Raw genomic sequence first — 20,290 nt, 5'->3', positions numbered from 1 at the left:
TATCGCCCCGCAAAGTGTCCCAGACACTTCCAAATGTGTACTACAGAGTGAAGCAAAGACAATCATAATTAATATGTTTACCTGTCAAGCTATAAAAAGCGGAACTGTGCACAAATGTGCGTTCTTTTTCTGTGGCTTCCCTCAGAAATCCCATTTTTCCAGTCCTTTGCCATTCCTGTAGATGCCCCTGAGTCACCTTCCAGAATGCTCCTAGGCTATCTTTAGGTGTGAAAACTTTGTTTTGGGGATAACAGTGAATGAAGTTGCCCGGGCATCATTAGAAAGCCAGGGGGAACTCACAGAAGCTGCTAAGATGGCAGAGGTTTGAAAAAGAGAATTTGACACTGCAGTACTTATTAAAATGAATGAAAGTTGTCTTTGAAAAAGAAATTATTTGCTAGTCACTGTGTTTGCTTGTTCATCAGGTGCTTTACCATGTGAGCCATACTTCCAGACCAGCTTTATGCTAGGTGTTTTTGGAAACAGAACCTCACCGTTTTGCCCAGGGTGTCTTCACATAATCCTCTCTGAATCTCAGTCTTCTAAGTAGCCAGGATTATAGGCATGAGCACCGGTCCTCAGCTTCATTTGTCTTTTTTTGGTACTGGGGATCGAACCCAGGACATTGCACTTGCTAGGCAAGTGCTTCCCCATTGAGCTACCTTCCAGCCCTCATTTGTCATTTCTTAAGAGGTAAAATTATAAGTGTAAGGTTCTCCAGAAAGGAAACCTGCCACATGGTTCAGGAGAAAGGAGATTATTGGGGGGAGAGAAAACTGCCAGCCAACACGAGATGGAGGGGCAGGAAGACAGAAGGAAAGGAAGAAGAGACAAAGAGAGAAAAGGAGAGAGAGAGAGTAAGAGAGAAAAGGAAAAGAGAGTGGGGACTGTGTTGAGCCAGATTACATAGGGAAAGGCGGGAGCTATGGCCAGGTGGATTGGATCTGACCTCAGAGAAGCAGGAGGTAACTGCCTCCAGGTGTGCCAGTTTCCTAGGTAACTCAGGTACTGGGCACAGGCTTAAACAGGTGGGGGGCATCTGCATGGAACCCTCCCAGGGGTGGGCCTTTCAATAAGCATCAACTTTTGCTTGAAGTGGGCAAACAAACAAACTAGGAGAGCACTGCCACAAGAACAGCTTCGTTTACTTTGAATGTTAAATGTGGTAAGAGCAAAATTCAGAGAAAATAAGATTTGACTGAGCTTTACATCCAGGAAAAAAAATTCCTTATATGCCATTTTTTTCATGCTTTTCTTTCCAGAAAATTGTAGCAGAAACAACTTTCTTAATGCGGGTCTGTCTTCAAACAAAATGGGAAGCAGTAAATACATCTGTTCCGTATTTTGAAATCTTTAGAGCAAATTTGGGTATAGGAAAAGGAAAATTTAACATTTTAACTGTGGAAAATTGCTAATCCTGACCATATCTCGTACTTGTTCAGAATAAAAGGTTTGGGACAATGAGCGAACTATATTTAAGAGGTTTGGTGAGGAGGTAGGTACTATCCTATCACATACACGGCAAGAGACCCCTTGTTATTTGGCATGTCTGTGTATGTATGTATGTGTGTGTGTATGTATGTGTTTGTATGTATATATGTATGTGTGTGGGTGGCTGGTACTGGAGTTTAAACTCAGGGCCTTCTGCTAATTACACAGGCACTCTACCATTGAGCCACACTTTTTTTTTCCCTTTACTTTTTTGATCAGTCTCCTATTTCACCACTCCTACCTCCCACCCCTGGGGCTGGCCTCTAACTGCAATCCTCCTACCCAGTCTTCTGAATAGCTGGAACCATAGACACACACCACAACATCTGGCTTGTTTTTTCAAATGTGGTCTCACTACCTTTTTTTTGCCTGAAGAGTCCACCTTTTAAAAGGTGAAAACACTGCATATATTCCATTACTTATTTCTCTGACATTCTTCGAGGGTCAGCCAGGACATGTATTTGACCTTTGTTTGTTAGATTGTACTTTGTCAGTAGATGTCTCTGCCTTTGGATGTTGTATTTTTGTACTCCTTCCTGGGTCAAAATAAAATACTGGGTCCCACAAACAATCACAGTATTCATCATTAATCTTATGCCTGATGTTGAAGTAGAGGATGGAGGATGAATGGCTAAATAGGGGCTGCCACTGAGACTTACCTTGCATTCTCCAGTGTCCTGTGGGGTTTTTACTTTTCTAGGAAAAAAAGAAATCTAGGGCTTGTTGTCTTGATTTCAGCTTGAAGGTAATATGAGTTGGAGACAGATCGAATCTAGCTAGCCTTGAAAATAAAACCAAACAAAGACCCTTTTTTTTTTCTCCCTAAAGAAATTTTTTTGTTGTTTATCTTAACTGATAAAGCTTTAGGAATTAAAAGCTAGAACTTGGCCTTGAGAAAATCACGGATAAACTCTGCTGCTTTAAGAAGACCAAGTAAGACACTAAGGGAGCACCAAATGAGCTGTATGTGCGCATGCGCGTGTGCGTGCATGCATGCGTATGTGTGTGCATGCACGTGTGTGTATGTTCAAGCTATAGCATTTTAACTTATCTGTTTTTTTTTTATTTCACTGCTCTTAAGAATTAAAATAATACAGTCTTTTCTTGACAGGAATGAAAAATCAACCTGTATTTTTCTGAACTCAGCATTTAAGTTTAAGCCCGAGATTCAAGTCAGGCTATGAACTGTTGTGTTGTGGAGACCCTGGCTGCAGACTGAGTCCCTCAGTCTCCCTAGCTGCTTTATGACCTTTGATCCCATTAAGCTAACAGGATACTAAGCTCTATTGTGTTCAAAGCAGCTCAAGATCTATTAGGATAACCAGGTCAAAATCATTTTACAGATCATTGCTGAGATTTTTGTGAATAATTTTTCACTCGAGTTAGTGTTCAAATACAATGTCTACAAACACGCTGTCCCTGGAGCGCAGGGCCTGAGTGTTCTTTGCTTTTATGTGGATAGCGATTCCATTCCTTGTCCAACATATGCACAAGTTAGGGGCCAGGAAGGACTTGGCTGGGGTTGTTGCCTGGGCAAACCTGCCGTTTGTATATACTGGCAGAAAAAGCCACACCACAGAATGTTTCGTTTGTGCGTATGAACTGGATTTATTGGGAAAAATAAATGATTTCAAAATATTCCTTTATCAGAAAGCGTACCAAGTATCACCTGCCAAGTGAAATAATTCCGGTGGAATTGAGTGAAAGACCCTTGGGGCTGGTAATGTTGCAACTTGTCCTCAGTCTCCTTGGTGCTCAGCTGAGTGGGAGCATGGCCCAGAATGAGCCACCACTGCCCACTCCAGTCTCTAGCTCCCATCTGGGAAGAGCTTGGCTCTCAGGTGCGGAGCCCCTGCTGTGGTCTTCAGAAAGTGAGGGAGGCCTGCCCCCAAGCAGCAGGACCCCAGCAGGAGGCAGGGAGGGTGACTAGTTAACAGAAAGGCAAACAGGAAACAGTTCGTATCCAGGAAAAGCATCTGCCAGGCCTTTAGCAGCCTAAAACGCACAGTAAGGTAGAATCGGAGCTTCTGGATGGAAGGCAGGACCAGAAGCCAAGGAGGGGGAGGAGGAGACTGTGCTGCTTCTCGGCACACCAAGACTGCAAGGATGGATGGCCGGCTGCAAACACGGTGCTCAAGTCAATAGTGCTGAACTTGGCAATCCTTCTAGCCTGGGCCGGGGGTGGGGGGGTGCAGACAGCTCTCCCAGAGGGTCTGCACTGCCATGGAGCTGCTCAGCCAAGAGAAAAGCAAGGCCCATGATTAACCAGAGGTGACACACTTCTTTTCCAGTCTCACCAGAATTAAAAATAAGGGAAGCACTTGAAGGTTTAACAAGCCCTCCTCAAATCCAGAATTTAAAAAAAAAAAAAAGCCTTGTTAAAGATTGTGTCACGATAACAATAAACCTGAATTGCACTGGCATAAAACAAAGGACGATGACTAAGTCCTGATTGATTCATGAATGTTGATCATTCTGAAAAGTTCTTTTCTTTTCCACTTGTGTCTTTCAAGAATGATGCCTTCTTTTTGTCTCAGAGGTGGTAAGAGGGAAAGCTAGCTAGCCCTGACTGCGGCCCGGCTGCTCCGAGTGCCTTCTGTGTATTACCTTACTAATCCTCGGAATGATTAGACGAGGCACCACCGGCTCTTATCAAGTCTCCAAATTCAGTTGTAGGCACCGGAGGATAAATAGACTTACCTATGACCACACAATGGATCTTTATCTTTTTTTTTTTTTCCGAAGAATTTTTTCAAGAAATTCCTTCGTAAATCCCCAGGATAGGGTTTTCCATCCGATAGAACACTATCCTTTCCCCTTGTCACGCGGTGCACTGGTGCCTGTAGCTCGCAATGGGTGCTCAGCCTCACCCGAGACCGCTGTGGCCATGTGCCCTTTGGCTACCGCCACTGTACTGATAGGGAGACTGACATTAAGGAGGTCAGATAAGGTCCAGAGTTCTCTCCACTCCACCAGCCTTCCTTTCATTATACTTTCAAAGCGATACCAAGTGCCTCAGGTCTCTCCCTCGGGTCGGCGGCTGAACTTTGAGGTGCGCCTGCGTTTCCTGGAAGGTGAGTGTATTCTGAACACGGGCCAGGTTGCCTGCACAGGGTGTGCATGCCGGCGTGACCCCAGGTAATCCCCGTGCTCCTTCTGTTTGTTTTGCTCAAGCCTGCCTGCCGCCAACTCTGACACAGTTGGAAAAAGTTTCCAGACAGGAAAGAAGGTAGAGTGGTGGTGAGGACCAAGAGTCCAGCCAGCAGTGCCTTTGCATGTCAATTTTACATTTCTGGAATGAAGGCAAGATCCATCTGGGGTTGTTAGTGTGCACGAGATCATTTTTGTACTTACTTGTACTTACATCGGCTAAGTCAGTTCAGCTCGCTTCCCTTCGGCTCATCCCAGGCAGGTTTGGGAAGGACCACACCTTGGCTTCTGACTTGACTTCTGACCCCTTCAATAAGGGATCACATCCTTAGACCAGGGAAAGCACCAGAAAACTCTGGTTCTGGCCTCTCTTTTTTTTTTTTGGCCAGTCCTGGGCCTTGGACTCAGGGCTTGAGCACTGTCCCTGGCTTCTTCCCGCTCAAGGCTAGCACTCTGCCACTTGAGCCACAGCGCCCCTTCTGGCCGTTTTCTGTATATGTGGTGCTGGGGAATCGAACCTAGGGCCTCGTGTATCTGAGGCAGGCACTCTTGCCACTAGGCTATATCCCCAGCCCCTGGTTCTGGCCTCTCTTGATCCAAGTGTTACAGCCCAGCAAGCTCTGCCAGGTGGTCGGTCAATGAGAACCTTAGCTGGTCTCCTGCCCACCACCCTGAACAGCTGACACCTTGTGTGTGAATGACAGCTGCTCAAGACCTGGGCATTCCAAAGCAGGGCTCTACGTATACCATGTTGACATGGCTGTGGTAAGCCAGTTCTTCTTCTTAGGCTTAATTGTCTGGTGGGACTTCCCAAAATACACGGCTATGCTATGATGTAACTATGGAATGAGTGTTTACCTACCGGCTTGTGAGACATCTGGATACATACTCCATCACAAGCTTTAACATGAGCCGGAGGGAAACCATGCCCTGCGCTGGTTTGCTGTGTGTCCTGGTGGGTCCCTCTGAGACAAGAGGAGCAAGAGTTGCAGTTGTTACGCGGGGCTGGTGAACCAAGCTCAGCACCCCCACAACAGCACTGTGCCCAACATCAGCAGATAGAAAACATATTAGGCCTCCAAAATTGGCATTCATTTATTTGTACCAATTACATTTTAAGTGTTAAATGGAAGGTCCGTTGGAAATAATTTTGGGGGAACTAAATTTCTCTTTTTTCAAACAAACTGTTCCATTTGGTATATGTTTCAGCATCTCGAAGGCCATATTTTCTGCCCCAAGTTTTGTACTGCTTTCATAGTAGAATAGACATTCACATCCTAGTTTTGAACCTTGTTTCAGCCTCCTCTTGCTCCAGATGTTATCAGAGTTGGTTTCTCCAGTAGCACAATAAACTATGTAGGTAGCTTATAGACCTCTTAAGGAAATCTATTAGAGCTTTAAGGACTTTTATACTCTCTAGTTGAACTGAATGGTTCTATAAACTTACTTATTTATTGAGTATAATCTACTAAGTTTTACTTCCCCTCCTCTTTGATCCCTGGCACTAGCAATTGATAATTGACTGTAGTTATTGAATTTAGGGAGAAGAATACAACTGGATTATCATTTAGAAATACTATTTTTTCCTCATTAGAAATATTTTGAGAGCTTAAAACAAATCACAGTAGTAGAAATAGTACTTAGTTGCACCAGGAAAGCTGTCAGAATTCCCACTGAGCTAATAGAATTTATGCCCAAAGCGGCAACCGTTTAAAAACTTCTCAGTGTCTTTTGTGATATTCTTATTTTTTGAATTCTGTTCTGTTTTGGAAAGAACACGGCTTTAAAGTTAACTTCTTAGTAGGATTTTCAGACCAGAAAAGAATTTAAAATATTTTTTATTGGTCTAAATTTCACTGTGATTTTCAGTAAAACTGGCACTGTTTAGATTGTGAACTATTGTGAAATACCATAGAGCATTGGATGTTTCACTGGGAAGGGATTTTTTTTTTCCCTAAAAATATTTTAGGGGAGGTTTTGAAAAAACAACACTTTTCCTAAGTCATTAACCTTTGATCTTTAAACATTATGTCTAGCTGGCATGCTAGGCTTAGTGGCATATGCCTATAATGACATCATTCAGAAGGTGGAGGCAGGAAGTTCATGAACTTGAGCTACATAATGAGACCCTCTATCTAAAACAAGTTAATTTTCTCCTTTGTTCTTGTTAATCATGAATCTGGTATGAGCGCGAGAGTGGTATCTACTGGATAATATTGTTTGGTACCCTCTTTCTCTCAGTCAGTGAGATGAACATGTTTGGTTGAAGGAAGAGTGTCCTCTGTTCTGGGAAGCCCTGCGGAGTGTGTTTCCAGCCTGTGATACAGGATAAAGTGGAAAGTGGATCCTGTGGTCAGGTCATGTGGACCAGGTTAGGCTGAACACCCTGAAGGGTGACGGTAGCTTTGTCCCCTGAAGGGAGTTTCTTGGGGCAAGAGGCTATGTAGGAACCCCCTCTGACATTTAGCCACAGGCTGTCTTTTTACCATGCCAATCACAGCTATAAATAGTCCCACGTTGCATAGTGACATTTCAGTCAACAATGGACCCGGTATATGATGATCCTTTTCCGTTTCTAATGCACAGTGATGTGGCTAGTTGGTTTCGTAGGTACACATGCACTCTGTGATGTTCACACACTGACGGATAACATTTCTCAGAGCATAGCACCATCATTGAGCGAGTGGTACATGCCTCTGTGTCTTCTCTCCGGAGCCCTATGAGCCAGGTAGGGCTGTGAAACACATAGAGCTTAAGGAATCAGACTAACATGTACAGCCAGGCAAGTAGAGGAACCAGGTGCCGACTGCAGAGCAGCCCTTGTTCATACAAAAGCCTAGACTTTTAAATATAAGTGCACACCTGTCAACCTCACGTCTTTGGGATTACTTAATCATGTGAGTATTAGATGGGGTCAGTCCTGGCAGAGGAGGCACATTTTCTCTGCACATCCCATTCCCTCTGCTAACTGGTCATCACATCCAGGAGCTGCTGGTCGGGTGTTTCATGGCCTCTCACCCCCTGGTTACCCACCTTGAGGAGCCAGGATCTTACCACGCAGACCAGGCTGGCCTTGAGCTCCTGCTGCTCCTGCCTGAGCCTCCCACCTGTGGACCGTATGCACCTCCCTCTGCCGTGTTTGTCCTTAGAGGAAAGCTGCTTTCCTAAGGCTGTTGGTCTGGGAGCCAGCTCCCTGCGAGCTGATAACTTGGCAGTTGGACATATTGCATCAGGTTCTCAGTGGAGGCCTTTTATTTCTTTTACTTATCTTTTATTTCAGTGGAGGCCTTCTTCAGTTACCATAATCTGGAATGGTCGTTTGAGTGCCAGAATGTCCTGTTATCTCCAGGTAGGAATGGAGGTCATATCAGTTTGGACAGAGAAGAGTGTTTGGCACACTTCAGGTCATAACCCAGGGCCCCTGTTCTGGCAGAGGATAAGGCATGTCCATTACAAACAGAAAAACATGTTGCCTTGTTCCCAGGTGCTTTTCTTTTCTCTTTTTTGTTTTTTGCAGTGCTGGGGGTGGAACCTAGGGTCTCATGCTTACTAATTCAGCGGTTCACTGAGTAAACCCTCAGCACTACAACACCCTGCTACATAAAACTACCGTCTGCCCTACGTTACTTTGAAAAAGGTGGCATGGATAGAATGAAAGGACAATGGGAGAAAAGCACAGTAGACAGAGTTCAGCAGCTGCAGTGGACACTGATGAGAACAAACTAAGCAACTCAAGGACAGCAGGGAGGAGGGAAGAACTGAGAACAAAAGAAGGGACAGACTTCTCTAAGCAAAAGGAAAGAGATATATATGTATATATCACCCGATCTGGAAGGAATGGTTTTACAGTTAATAGTCATAGAGGTCATAAGCATTATAGACTAGATTGACAATGCACATCAAGGGTAAGATTTTTTTTTTTCAATGCAGAAAGCAAGGGCGGGTGGGTTGAGGGGTTGGGGGGAGGGGAGGAGGGAGAAAAATGAGGAAGGGGTAACAAGTATGACAGGAAATGCATATATACCCACTACCTTAAGTATGTAACTGTAACACCTCTGTATATCATCTTGACAATAAAAAAAGAAAGCAAAAGTTCGCATGGAATGCTCACTGCGAGACGGCCAATGAAGCCACATGTGACCGAGCGGTGCGGATTCTGCCCGGGCATCTTCCAGCAAGCTTGCCTTTTGTCATAATGCAGTTCTTTGGACCCATACCACGGGCCCAAACCATGCGCAGAATGAAGACTACCCCTGGGAACTGACTCCAGATACTGCAAAGTACCTACTTACTAAAATAGTGCACACCCCTTTGTAATGTAAAAAGCATAGGCTAGAAGTGGTGCTTGTAGGAACCCAAGGCGCAGATCATTAAGGTCTGAGTTTCACGGGGGAACTGCTTATCTACTTATTATGCTTATCATTTCCAAGTGTGGACCTTCCCTGCCATTTGAGTTACCCGATGACTCTTGTCTGTTACGATGAAGAGAACAGTAGAACCCAGAAGAACGTTTTTACCACCAAATAATTGCTCTGCTTTCTTCATCTAGTCAGAAATTCCTCTATGGAATAAGTTTCACAATCATTTCTTTATTGATTTACAGAGTAGGAAGCAGGCCGGGCGAGATCAAGAGACTGAGGCAAGGTCATGTCCTTAACAGGCGGTAAAGCTGGAAGTTGAACTCAGGTTAATTCATGTCCACCCACTATACTGCACATAACCAGCAATATTTATTTTGATAAATAGATGCTCACACCCTCTCTGTTCTTCTTTCTCAGTCTTGGTGGTCAAGTGTCTAGAAATAAACCCGTAGAACTGTCAAAAGCTGAGTATGCTGGGTAATTAGGATTCAGCTTCTACTGGAAAATGTCAAAGTTCTACAAATAATACAGGCTCTGCGATACGAAAGGAAAATGTGTCAGATCCCCACTTTATAAATAAACTACCACATGCTTGGGAAGGATGGGTTTGGGCAGTGTGCCTGTTCTCAAGCAGCAGATCAACAGGAATGCCTGATGTGTGATCCAGAATTCTCTTCTGCCAGGCTGGTGCTGCTCAGCTACCACAAATCACGTGTGCCACAAGAACCAGGCTTTGAGAAGCCTCTTCCCCTAACCATAATACACAGAAAGGCCTGTCGCAGGGATGCCTGTAATTCTAGCACCTGGGAGCCTGAGGTAGAGGTAGGAGGATTGTGAGTTTGACACCAGCCTAGCCTACATAATAAACCCTGTCAAGGAGAGATGGAGAGATGGAGAGAGAGAGGAAAAAGGAAAAAGAGAGAAGACATGAAAAAACAAGAAGGGAGGGGAAGGAATGAGGCGGGAGTTATCACACATTTCCTGTGGCTTTTTCTTTTCTTAAGGCAGAGACCTGAGACAAATATAAACAGTTCTCCCTTTCCTTAGGACAAATAGAAGACAGAAATCATAAATAAGGTAGTGTTTTCATCAGAGTTCAACATCTCATAACTGAATAACTTCAGCCAGGAAAACCTCATCCTTCTCAAAGGAACAAGCAAGTTGGCCATCTTACATAAATCAGGGAGTTATCATTGTAATTGCTGATCCTCATTTTGCAGTGTCTTGATCCGTAGTAGGATGGATGAAGGATGAATTGCTGTAAGAAGAGTCTAGTGTTTTTTGTTTGAAAGCACCTCATGAAAATATGCACTCCTGCCACAGGGACAAACTGAGTCTGTGCATGAGGATAACCACAACGCATGTATTTTTAAGCAGTGTAGTGTGGAAAGTTGTTACACAGAAGTCTTCCCGATAACCCTTCCAAACAATCATCTTCTACACCTGGGTGTCTGGTTCTACTGTGTTTTCCTAACTCTACACTGCCTGTGCCTTGCCTTCGGACTTTGGCACTCACCCACCTGGGCCAGAGTAACCCCGGTGGGGAGACAGGAATAGGAGGTAAGAGAAACGTGCTCCCGTGCTCAGGGAAGAGGCCAAGCCAAACACATCCCTCCCTGCAGAGGAAGGAAGTGGCTGGAAAAATCTTCCCTGATGGCTTCGGGTATTTAAACAACGTGGGATAGGAGTGAGAGTACTAGGGTGTGTGTGTGTGTGTGTGTGTGTGTGTGTGTGTGTGTAGCTTTGGGGATTAAAAAAAAAAACCAAAACATTGCTAACCTTGAAAAACAATGTAGTCATAACAGATTGAGAATAACAAGAACAAATCCAACCAAGAGAACAAGAAGCTGCTTAGGATCTCAGGGTCATAGGCCTGTGTCCCAAGCCACTCCCCACTGGCCACTTGCACAAGTTATGTCCAGAAAGGAATCTAGTTGCTCTCTTTGGCTAAGCCCTGAATTGGAGTCAGCCCCAATTTTCCAAAGCTTTAATCCTGAAAAGTCTCACCTCAGTCCTGGTATGGGACCAGCGGACCACCCCACACGAGTCCTGGATTGAATCCTTTCCTCGGTACAGCCCCTAGGGAGGCAATGAGGTCTTTTCTTTTCCTGGCTCTTATTTTATTTTGTTTAAGACAGGTTCCTGTGTAGCCCAAACGAGCCTTGAACTCACTATATATAGTCTAAGCTAGCCTTGAACTTTCAAAGCTCCTGCTTCATGCTGGAATTACAGACGTGTACCACCATACCCAGTTCTCTTTTTCTCTTTTTCTTTTTAAAGACACTTCTAGATGAAGTGACTCCTCGTCTGATAAAGGGGATGTAATTCAAAGGAAATTATGACAACTTTGACAATTGCTGAATCATGCATAAGGCACTAAATCCTGAAACACCAGATTTTGTAGGCTGGGTTGCTTCTTCACTCACAGGCAGAGGATGAGACCAATGCACAGTGAGAAACCAAAGACGCCTGCCGAGCCGTAGCATCCGCTTTTCCCCCTGGCTCCGCCACGATCGGCCCACGCGGCAGCAAAACTCCCTCCCACGGCACTTCTGCAAGCGTCGGCTGGCCCCCGGGGTCGTCTGTGAGGCCAGGCGACCTGCTTGTCACTGGTCGGTTGGTTGGTTTGTTTGTTGTTTACTTATTTTTCTGATATTAGGAATAACATAGAACCCTGTTTCTTTTCGTGGTTGTTTCACTATTCATCGTTGATAGAGATTAGGGAATTCAGAATAATAATCTCTGGAAATGTTTTGGCTCCCACTTGATGTTTGGAACTTCAGCCCTGGCTGATTCCTGTAAAATAAACCAAAATAGTACAAGTCCTGTTCCTGTTGGGGGCTTCCTGGCTGGGCTAAAATGGAAATGGCCATGTGGTATCCACAGATGGCCTTGAGAGGTAAAGGGGAACCCTAAAAGGAAGGATGAAAACTTTACAGAACCAGAAGCTGACCGTCATTCCTAACTGGAAAAAAAAAAAAATTGAAGCCCCAATGCAATCATATGCCATTTAATGAGAACATGCTAGGATGTACTTTCACAAACATATATGTAATATCCTTCTATACAGATGGTGTAGGCAGTATAGCCTATTGCTCTGTGATTGCATTGTGAGGCACATGACTGTGAAAAATGCTTAGAGAATGTCTGGCATATGCTGAAAATAGTAGCTTTTGCTTTCTTAGTAAAGTATGCTTGAGTCATGCCTAGGAAAAGAAGAAGGGAAAATCATGGATTCGAGTATTGCTATCTACCAGAGCAGACAGTGGCGCGTTAGCCGTGCACAGTCTCATTCACGCCATAGCCCTGGTCCATGAGGTCACTTGGCTCCAAGCAGACATCTGGATCTTAATATAATCGTTCTACTGCGTTCTGGGGCCTCTGAATCCTTCCGTGCTTTTCATCCATCCAGTGGGCAGGTGAAGGAAGCACTTTCCACAGTGTTTCTGGGCCAGACCTCTTCCCTTTTCCTACTTTTGTTGGTTTTACACTTCCTTTCTTCTCCTATATTCCATTGGCCAGAGCCAGTCACATGACTCTACCTAAGAATGGAGGAAACTGGGAAATGGAGTGTAGCTATTTGCTCAGGAAGTAGAGAACATAGATATTAGTCAGAACATGGATAAACCAATATCAATTTGATGATTTTGGCTTTATAATTAATGAGCTCACCAGAAAGCACTGGCTTTTGAAAATCTTAATTTTAAGAATTAATATAAAATTTTTTCTTATTTCACATGCAACATGCAAATTCTAATGTTCATATAGAAATTCAGCTACTTTTACAGACTAAATGAGAGCAAACATTTATGGGGGCATTTACTGTGTACCAAAATACTAAATACAGACTTGTTTGATATTATTTAATAATAGACAATGAATTTAATTTCACTGTAGTCTTTCAAGGTAGGTACTAGAATTACCCACATAGTTGAAGAAACTGAATTAACCGAGAAGTCAGTAATTCAAACAAATAGGAGCTTATGAAGAATTGTAAATAAGATTGACACAGGTACTAGTTGGTCTTATCCACTATGCTTTTAATCCATTATGTGACAAAACTTGGTAGTGGCAGGACTTAGTTTTCTGTATAAGGAGACCAAACCTAGATTATAGAAGACACTTAATCCAGAACATGATATCATTCTGCCTGAAAGAGCACCTGTTAATGTGTCATGAGCTGGGTGCTTTGTCAAGAAAACATTATACTCAAATCTCCATGGAAAAACACACAAATGTGTCCTTTGGTTTACTTTATTTGCTTATCAGTTTAGCCGTGCATGCATTGAATCAGCCAGCAAAAGCACTTTAGTGTCTTAATCTCTGCTGTCTGTTTAATGATTTCTTAAAGGATCTATTAGGACCCTAACTTAGGTCTACAGATAGTATTTCAATCATATATGTTAACTTATGTTTCTAATATTTGAACTTTAATGAACAAAAAAAGCTGCAGGCACAATTTGAGAAGATTCTGCATGGTCAGTTAAGATGAGTTATTACTGTAGGATATAACTCTATGAAACTCGGAAACATTGTGAAAGCATTTAGAAGTGACACTTAAGAGCCCCAGATGTGTAATAGTACAAAGAGCTGTGATAAACAGTAGAAGAGCTGAGTCACTAGAATGTCTTGTGTGCTGGTGTATGCGCTTAAACACTTTTGGCCAAGTCACAAGACTGTTGGAGGTGGCCAAGTTGTTTCTGACCTCATTTGCCTTTTTTAAAAAAAATCGGTAATGGCAGCTAAACAAGGAAAGAACCTTTTTTTTTTTTTTCAATATTTGTTGTGTGTGTTTTGTTTGTTTGTTGGGTTTTTTTCATGTTGCTGTGTTTGGATTTTTTTTTAATAAAAACTTGAGGAAGAATTAGAAAAATGGTCTGATGGATCCATGACAGATAGGAAGTAATCCCAGCATTTTTCACTGTGTCGTTATATTCGTTATCACATTTGTTCTTTAGAACAATTTTCATTTCATCGGAAAGATGGTATTGTACACCTTTTGAGGTGTGTAATTAGAGCCTTGAGGCCACTGAGCTGATCTTCGGCAGGCTAATTTTAAGTCAGTGGCCAGGCAGAAAATAGAAACAGTCAGGGCCAACTCCTTGGGCATGCAGCCATGGTAATTGAGGAGGACCTCTGAACTTGGAGCCTCATTCTTAGGAGCCAGGGCCCCTTTTATTACACATCAGAAAACAGGAGTGTCAGCAATCACTCACATCAGTAATAACATGATCTCAAAGCTACAGAGATTTTCATTGTATTTATTAACTTAGTTTTTTCCAGCATAACTGGTTGTTTTCATTACTCTAATGTCTTTATTCCGTGGGACTGATTTTTAGGTCCTTTGGCATAATGAACTATGGTATTTGCAGTTTCATGACTACGGACATCCTTTGTCATTCCAGATGCAGCCACTTTTAGCGTTAATAAAACACTTTTAAAAAATTTCCCTACTCTTGGCGGCAAAATTAATCACCTAGACATGATTGACTTTTAGGCTTCTACTCTACATTTGATTTTGATTTCCAAACAGGAACAAGTTTTAGGCAGTGCACAGATCGTTCCTCACTACGTCTCCTTGACTCTCCTTTTTCTCTCCATTTGGCCAGTACAAAATCTGCAACAACAACAAAAAAAGTTTACTTGTATCACTTTGTATGTGAGTGTGAGTGTACCCATGTATACTTGCACACCTATCCTACAGCTTAAACTCAAGGTCTGGGCACTCTCCCTGAGCTTTTGTACTCAAAACCAGCATGCTACCACTTGAGTCACAGTGTGAGATTTACTTGCAACTGTTTTGCTGGTAAATTGGAGCTGAGTCTCACAGACTCTACTGCCCACACTGGCTTCAAACCTTAATCCTCAGGTCTCAGCCTCTTGCGTAGCCAAGATTACAAGCCTAACCCACCAGCTCTATCACTTTTTAAATTTTTTCCTGCTTGTATTTAAATAGAACCTATTTTTTTTTCCTCTTTCAAGGAAGAGATGATGCTCTTTCTGGAAATAGATGGTCTCAGCCTTTATATTTGTGGAGACAAGCATGTCATGGAGACAACTTTATTCTGCAGTCAGCTGTCTGAGGATCCGCAGACAGTGGAAGGGCTCTTGGTCAGTGAAAGATATTCTTGCATGCCACCTACTTGCTCCGTGGGTTTCTGTCTACTGCCTGTTTATCTGGGCAGCGGCACCACAGGAAGAAACGGATGTTTAAATATGGAAATGACTTTGCATGTGACAGTGGCTATGAACTTGAAAGTCAGTTGTGAATTTTGATCTCCATTTTGCTTAGGAATAGCTACATTTTTCCTTACTACTTGCCAGTTATGTGATTATGTATAGGAGTCCACCACTCAAACTGTGCTGTATTGTCTTCTTGCCATATATTGTGAATTATTTGCTTTCTAGGCAGGATCGCTCCTATTTTTTAAAACTGTTGTTGTTGTTAGTCTTGGTACAACAGCAGCTAAGTGAATCATTGTGCAAAGCACTTAAACCAAGAGAATAAATGAGCAAAAGTTATTTTTTATAATATCAAGTAGTATAAATTCAGCTGCCTGACTATCCCAACAAGTGTTTCAATAACCTCTCAATCAAGCTCATAATCTGACCTTTGCAAGGTCAATATCAGTTGTAGTCTAGTGCTAGGTTTTATTTACTGTCATAAAATTACATGAGAGGGCAATTAATATCATCAAGCCCAGATACCCTTGAGTTGCTTTAAATATTAGTGTTTAATAACAGGGCGCAAGAACAAAGTGGTTTTCACATGCCTAATATTCAGAGTTTTTGCTTCTGAGTGTTGCTTCTGGAGGCAGGCTGTATGTCATGCAAGATAAAAGTCTTTTATAATATATGACAGAAAGATTATATAACAGTGCTGAGTCCATAGCTGATGAGCAGATGGGCCCATTGTAGGGTCATTATGAGCTTCTGCTTGTGTGCTATTTCTGAAGTGTGAAATATCCACTCTGCTCAGATGACTAGCTAGGAAAAATCTCCCCAAGGAAGTGTGGCTCACGGGGCCCTGTCCAACAGAAATGCAGTATGCACCACACAGAAAATTTAAAATTTTTCTGGTTGCCCCATCTATAAAGCAAACATAAATAGATGAAGTTTTATCTAACCTACCCTATCTAAAATACTATCCGCTCAACACGTAGCCAAAATAAAATCATTATTGGAATATTTACTCCACTCTGTTTGCACTTAGAGGACATCCCACTTCCGGTGAGCCACTGTGTGGTCACGTGACCGCTGGCTGCTGCCTTGGTCTGTGCATGTCTAATGCACATGTAAAGTGCACCTGTACATGGTCCAGTTGCAGCTTCAGGTAGGAGAAGGAAGGATGAGACTGTGTGACATGCCATTCATAAGTGTCAATTTTTGAAATGTTGACAGGACTTTGTGGAAAATGTAACTATATTTCTGGTGTTCATTTGCACAGGTTGAATGCTGTTCCATAGCAGACTTGACTTTATTTTCATAGGAGGGAGGGGACGGGAAGGGTAAGAAAAAAAAAAGAAACCTCTGATTTAATGTTTGTCATTTCCTCAAGGAAATGAAAACTCCACATGAGGGACCCTTAATATAAAGGATTCCTTTCTTCACTCATTTATCTGGTTTACTCTTGTCGTAGTCATGTCGATAGAATGACATAGAGATTAAAGACTCCAGTTACAAGTGTAATATTTAATTATTGGCTGTTTTTCTCATATCAGACACCCCCTCTCCCAAACTACAGGGTAGTTTTCTTAATATTTGTGAAAAGTTTGTGTGTTGACTTAACATGCCATTGGGGGAAAATGGCACATTAACACCATTTTACATGCTTCAAAGACCTCATTTAGAAGTGTAAACCATAATTATTTTAAAAACAATTAGTACTTGCTCATAACCAGAACTAAGCTCAAAGTCTTCATGTGATTCAACATTTTTTCACAGCATTATCTTCAGAAGAAGGTATATTTTGTGTCCTCCATTTTCGTGGTAAAAGACTTAGAACTCTAATTCGGAATAAGGTGATAAACAATCTAGCATCCAGTTAAAAGGGTCATTGCCCTTCAGTTAGCTCTTGTTTTTTTAACAAAGCTCTGACTTTTTGAGTGTTGCAGCTGATTAGAGATAGAAGTGTTATTAAAGTATTTCCTCAAGGGCTTGCTTGTAGAGGCCTGTACTTGGAATTAACTTGAAATACTATATCAACAAACCCACAAATCTGTCCTCTGTATGGTATTAGACTCTCAATAAACTCTTCACATGGTTTTGAACTTTAATATTAAACTTACATTCATTGGATGGTAGTAATTGGTTATTCTACCTTTGATCAAACTTCTGTGAACCATCTTCTCAGCCTGGTCTTTCCCTGGCCTGCCTTTAGCAAAGTGATAAAGTATATTTCGTGATGATCCTTCCATCTTTAACATTCGATAGCCCAGAATGTCTGGTAAAGTTCCTCTACAGCATAGATATAAAGCCCTTGGAATGCCTTCAGCCAGAAATTCCCCTATCCGTGTATCTCCTCTTAGTCACTTTCCGTCCAGGGATCACCTGACGCCTCTGGCCAGCTGTAAATCCCCAATCATTCCTTCATTCAGAGTTGAGCTCCATCTCTTTCCCACATTGCAGTAGAATTGACCCCTGGTGCAGGTAAACTGGATAAAATCTTCCTCATAATTTTGACAAGTGTCAAAGTAACTTTCTTTTTCTTTAACACAATGACCCATAAGTACCACAGAAAATTCATGGATTAAAACTTCAGAGCGGGGCTGGGGATATAGCCTAGTGGCAAGAGTGCCTGCCTCGGATACACAAGGCCCTAGGTTCGATTCCCCAGCACCACATATACAGAAAACGGCCAGAAGCGGCGCTGTGGCTCAAGTGGCAGAGTGCTAGCCTTGAGCGGGAAGAAGCCAGGGACAGTGCTCAGGCCCTGAGTCCAAGGGCCAGGACTGGCAAAAAAAAAAAAAAAAAAAAAAAAAAAAACTTCAGAGCAATATTATTGTGGATTGATACACAGGAAGTCCATATTTCATCTGATTCAAGCATCAAAAACACTATGGAAAGGAGGCTAACCTAAGTCCTTTGGTTAACATCGAAACTCATACTTAGAAAATCCAATTTGATTATATATAGACATCTTCCTATATTTAACACCAAAAACTTGTCAAAAACATGACAGAGTACTTATTTATAAAATATAGACTTAGTCTTGTGCAATGTTTATTTTTAACATAGTGTGGTCCATGAGAAAATGGCACATTTCTATAGAAATTAAGCTGTTCCTAATTCACATAGTGATGTTGGGCCCAAAATATATGGCCACTTATCGTCCATTGTCTACTGAGCTGTTAGAGATTAGATTTGATGTGTTTTAATCCATTCCTAGGAAATCACCAAGAGTATGTTTGAAGGTTGGCTCTATGGCAGAAATCACCCCTGATGTGAAAGGTGATGAAGAATTGCATTGAAAGCTCACCGAATCATTGGAGACCAGACCTCCTCGTATAGATATTGCAAAGCCCAGGCTCTCCTTGCTGATTTTCATGACCATCTGATAGCAAGATAGTCCTAGACAGACAGAGACACAGACTTGTGTGTCAGCTGATTTCATGCCCAAATTCCTTCCCTTGATGTTTACATTGCAAGTTATACAAAAGTAAAAGGTTGCGAGAGCAGACTATGACATAGCATTTCCTTTTTGTGAAGACAGTAATGGAAAGCCCCTGGAGAGTGACTCCCACGGCTGCTTCGGTTACTTCTCAATGCCGGCCATGGGCCTCTTCCCGACAGATGAGGGCTTCCAGGGCATCTACTGAGTGCCTGCTGTGTACACATTTCTAAGAGTCCCAGACCAGAATGTTCATGTTCTGATGAGACCTTAGCTTTCCTTGTGAAAGACTCAAGGCCAGAGTTGTCATTGCCACTAGAAAAGTGGTAACCCTGAAACTAGAGTCACTTGAAAACTCATTTTTTATGGGTACAGTTTTATGAATGTGACCCTTTTTTTGCTGCTTCATTCAGAAAAAGAAGAGAATAAAATTGGGCTGGGAGGGAGGGAGGGGTGAAGAAGGTAGATGGAACCAACGTTCCCCTCTTTCTGGTTCTGCTGGAAAGTGATAAACACTTCAACCTGAAGCTGGTCAAACCCTGAACTTCCACACGGGAAATGGAGGGAGTAGGGCTCCAGGAGAGGGGCAGAAGAATGGAGAGAGAAATTGTGGTTAGATACAGTCATGGTATTCGATGTACATGGTGACCATGGAAACAGGAAACGAGGGCAGGGATGTGGTCAGGCAAGATGGGAGACAATAATGAAGGCAGTGACATTGATCAAGAGACATTGTACTCATAGACTGATGTGTTGAATTTGAACTCCTTTGTACAACTATTTAAATATCATCATCATCATCATCATAGGAATAATACTTTTTTTAATGAAGAGGAAGGAACAACGCTACCAGTTTCCTCTGGATGCTTGGTGAATTAGGGATCAGGGAAGACTAATGAGACAGATAACAAATGCAGCAAGCTATTGTTTGTCTTCTATCTAGCCCATTTTGCAGTAATCTTTATGTTTTAAACCTTTCTCTTCTTGTCGTAAGAGGAGTGAAGCCTGTTTCAGCCAAATGTTGACCTGGGTTACAGGGCTGTGTCTGAGACATTGCTGTCACCAGCCCTCTAGTCAAAATACCCAAGAGAAATACGCCATGTTTTGATGCTTCACAACTCTGAACTTAAGGAACAAAGCGATGGCAGGTGTCACACTTCGTGAAGTCAAGTCTGTCTTCCTGGCCGGTTCTACACAGGGTAAATACAGTGGGAGAATGAGGAGTTAGAAAAGCTAGCCAGGCCATGTGTCATACCATGTACAGAGAGGTGGGAATTAAAGGTGACAAATACATTCCCATGGCAGTTCAGAAATGTCTCTGTGGCGTATTCTTTCATCCCTCTTTTCTCCCGTATTCCCAGTCTTCCATTTCACTCGTGACCACTCAGATTGAACAATCTCCATCATTTTAGCCTCTCCTGGAAGCCACCGCTGAGCAGCAGGGAGCTTGGTCAGATGTCCTCTGACACATTATTAGTTACCACCAGGCTGCCAGCTTGCACCGTGGAAAGCCAAACAGAGTCAGTAAGCCTTGATTCATCCCTTCTGCCCTGCACTGTCAATCCTAGACTCTAGCATGATACATCTTTCCATCTGCCTGTTTGGCAAAAACAACAGAAAAAAGGAGACAGCTCATGTCTAAAGGAATTGAAGCATTTTATACAGTGAAATATTTCAA

The 20,290-nt window shown here is 42.6% G+C and overlaps 1 protein-coding gene and 1 long non-coding RNA gene across 2 annotated transcripts in view; both read left to right on the top strand.

The window, feature by feature from the left end:
• The window catches only part of Ankh (ANKH inorganic pyrophosphate transport regulator), a 111,240-nt gene that overhangs the window by 23,773 nt on the left and 67,177 nt on the right, over nt 1-20,290 (top strand). The gene's annotated exons all lie outside the window — the stretch shown is intronic.
• On the top strand, nt 8,909-19,283 carry LOC125367771. Its single transcript, XR_007214148.1, has 3 exons — nt 8,909-8,921; nt 17,818-17,824; nt 18,499-19,283. It is a non-coding gene; the product is annotated as an uncharacterized LOC125367771 (long non-coding RNA).

Source organism: Perognathus longimembris, chromosome 19, assembly GCF_023159225.1.
Source record: "Perognathus longimembris pacificus isolate PPM17 chromosome 19, ASM2315922v1, whole genome shotgun sequence".
Lineage (NCBI taxonomy): Eukaryota > Metazoa > Chordata > Mammalia > Rodentia > Heteromyidae > Perognathus > Perognathus longimembris.
Note: the sequence above shows the minus strand (reverse complement) of the source record. Positions and strands in the feature narration are given on the sequence as shown.